General features: G+C 47.3%; 1 pseudogene; it reads right to left on the bottom strand.

The window, feature by feature from the left end:
* Positions 1–1,188: 1,188 nt before the first annotated feature.
* Positions 1,189–3,528, bottom strand: part of LOC103737450 — an 18,568-nt pseudogene continuing 16,228 nt past the window's right edge.

Here is a 3,528-nt window from a genome sequence, read left to right on the forward strand (position 1 = left end):
TAGCATATGATTTGTGCCCCTGAATATGTCCTTCAGTGTGTGTGTGTGTGTGTGTGTGTGTGTGTGTGTGTGTATTTTTTCTCCAGGCTAGGCAAACATCAATGATACAGAGTCTTACACCAGTAGCACCCATGGATGATGTGCACACTTCAAAAGCAAAAACCAACGTGACATTAATTAATGGAGCCATCAATCAATATATCACCTTCACCCCTCCTCGCAATCCATCTGAGCCTCATGGATACAGCCTCCTGCCTTCAGTTTTCTACTGGCCCAGAGGTTAGAATGTTTTGGGGGGAAATTACCAGAAGGAATGATGTGGGGAGATGTGTCTAGGCCAAATTGCTGTACGTGCAGTGTGTACGTGCAAGTGTGTGTTCAAAAGGGAAGGCTCAAATTGACCTCCTGCGGGCAGGGAGTGTGTATGTGTGTGTCTGTGTGGGCCTGAGTGTATTAAAGGCAGATTGGAGGTGCATGATGGTCCAGTCAGGAGAGACCACATCATCCCTGCTAGGGCAAATGAGCGATGTCTGGTGGGGTTTCTTCTGATGAGGGGTTCAGGCAGTTGCATGTGGTCCTGCTAGTGACTACTAGTGGGAAATGGTTACAATTAGGACCTGGAAGGATAAGGCGCACTTAGTGGAACAGAGGGACCTGCCTCTCGGCCCCAGGATTTGGCACTGTTTGACATTCAGCTTTAGAGATCGGAGGCCAGCTGGGCTGCATCTCAGAATAGAGGTGGAGGTGAGTACGAGATGGAATATATAGGTGTCAAACTTCCCACAACCTCTTGCCCTGTGTTTGACTTTGTGAGCCACTTGCAGTGTGTGTGTCTATGTGTCTGTCTTTGCCCATGAAGGTATGTCTAATATGAGTCTAGTTTCTTTCCTCACGCATCCGTATATTGTGAAACTCTTCTGACACCTTCAGGGTTAGGGTTTGGGTTGTGGCTGTAGGCATGAAAGGATCAAAAGTCTATGGGGAATTGCCCCCAAACCTCTCTCCCACCAATGCCACCTCACTCAGCTTACTCCATTTTTTTCCAAAGGAAGTAAGGTTTGAGGTTGGGAAGAGCCAAAAGGGACAGGTTAGAGATCCCCAGCAGAGGTCTGGGGTGAGCCCAGGGTCTGTTGGCACTTAGACGCTTTGGCAGTGAAATGAGTCTTAGGTGTCAAACACAATGACATTCTAATTTGGGGTTATCATGAATGAAGGCAAAGGCACCGAATGAGGGGCAGGTCCTTCAGTGAGGAAGGAGCAAGGCACTAGAGTGACGAGGATTGTGGGATGGAAGGGTGAGGGAGAGGCAAAGAAGCCAGTGAAGAGATAAAGAGGGGGCGGGGGTCTCTCAGAGGGTGTGAGAGTCAGCATGGAATAGACCTGAGGCTGCTGCAGTGTTGACAGACCCAAAGGGAGCAGCACCCGCAGGCAAACAAGGATGTCCAGTGACATCAGGAAGGATGATCTCTGGCCACAATCTGAGGTATCTTTTTGATACAGACCCAAAGGGAGCAGCACCTGCAGGCAGTGACATCAGGAAGGATGATCTCTGGCCACAATCTGAGGTATCTTTTTGAGAGTTGTACTCTTAAGATGTGCTGGCTTCTCGTATGTTGCAGACTCTGTACTAACTTGAGTGGTCTGAGCCATCCTAGTGTGTTTCCTTCAGTAGCAGCTGGCTGGCCCATGTGAGCAGCATCTTCTCTATCTCCATGAATACAAGGTTGATGTTGGCTAGTCTCTGCATGTGGAAGAGCCTGCTGCACTTGTTACAGTCCATTCTGGCATCACCATAGGAGGCGTTCACTGTGCTGAGGTAGTACTGTTTGTTTTGTTGTTTTCTTTTGACACAGCTACTTCTTCATGTCTTCATGCTTCCCTTGGCTCCTGCCAGGTCTTCCTCGAACCAGCTGTTGTAGATGAGGCTATAGAGGAGCAGCTGTAACAAGGATCAGGGGGCAGCAGAAAAACGTTATTGCACTACTTGGAGTCTGCAGTCACTTTCTCTATGAGCTCACTGAAGTTTTCCAGGAAATCAGTTGTGTTTCCTGAGGCATTCAGGTACTTGTGATACTCTTTTGCATTAATGAAAACATGTTCTTCAGTTTCAGATCTGCTAGGGAACAGGAGCTAACCATAGAAGACTTGCAGGATCTGGTTACTGAGGTTGGCTTAAAGGTACAAGGGGCTTAGGATGGGAGGACCAGACCCGGGCTATAGATGGTGCTCCTTATAGACACCCAGGTAATGCTCCAAATCACTTCCTCTATGTAACTCTCATCCAGAGAATTTACCAATGTTCTGATCAGATTGTGGCCCTTTCTGACATTCATTAAGCTCTATCAAACTTCTTCCCTGTCTCACATTCAGTTCTGAATCGAGGAAGTACAGAATCACAGGCTCGCAGAAGTTGGTGCTCTGGGGATTGAGACTTCGATGTAGCAACACATAGCTGTTCAGATTAATAGTGACAAATAGCCACTGATGCCAAATGTGTAAGTGGCAGACAGACATTTGATACCTTTCAGAGCCACCTCAATGCCCATCATACCTAGGACTAACTGGTTCTTCTTCGCCCCAGGGCCATCCTGTCAGACTGAAAACAGAACATCCCAGTTACCACCAACCTCACTCCCATTGAATTCTCATGTGTGTTTGTCCATTGTAACTGTTTGGCTTTCTTGCCTGTCAGCACCATAGGCCAGCCCAACACATCTAGATATTCTTTCATGCTGATATAGATGCTTCTAATGGAAGAAATGTCAGTATAGTAGCTTTTGTTGATGCAGGCTGAACATGCGTGCCCTGAAAGTGGGCCAATTATACATGTCAAAGACATCCTGCACATGATCCGCACCTGCATCTGTGAATATCATTATGAACTTATTGCAGTTGTCCCCTGTGATGTTGCAGTTCTGGAGCTGGTCAGGAGTATACTGAAAGCCAGCCTTGTAGCCTGTGTTTCCTTTTGCCACTATGACCTGCACAACTTCCATGAATTTCTTTTTGTTACTCACTTTGTCCTGCACTACATGGGCAAAGCAAGACCCAGGCTGTGTCTTCTTGCTGAATGAGGTCTTGTTCACATAGTCATCATCTCAGAGCATGTCCAGCATCTCGCAGGCAGATGTCTTCATAAGATTCAGTGTGAGTAGCCTCACACTGACATTCACATCCACAATGATGGTAGTGACCCTGAATAATGAGCCCTCTGTATACGCCAGGATAACCTTTGGCATCATGCATGCCAGTCTTCTTGGGGACTCACCATGAGGTGACTGGATATTAGCGAGTAACTCCAGTTACACTGCTGAAGACCTGCCATATCAGTGTAGGGTCTTGTAGGACAATTCATGGTGAGCACATTATTCAGAGTGCTTGTCCAGTTAAACTCATTGAGTATGGCAGTATGTCCCCGACCGCTTTCCGTCTCGCCGGCAAGAACGACGCGGGAGGACAAGTCAGGATCCTTCTGCAGCAGTTTATTGTATGTGCATCTTACACTCTTAGAAGCTTAAAGACCGAAGA

Source organism: Nannospalax galili, unplaced genomic scaffold, assembly GCF_000622305.1.
Source record: "Nannospalax galili isolate Female #2095 unplaced genomic scaffold, S.galili_v1.0 scaffold198, whole genome shotgun sequence".
NCBI lineage: Eukaryota > Metazoa > Chordata > Mammalia > Rodentia > Spalacidae > Nannospalax > Nannospalax galili.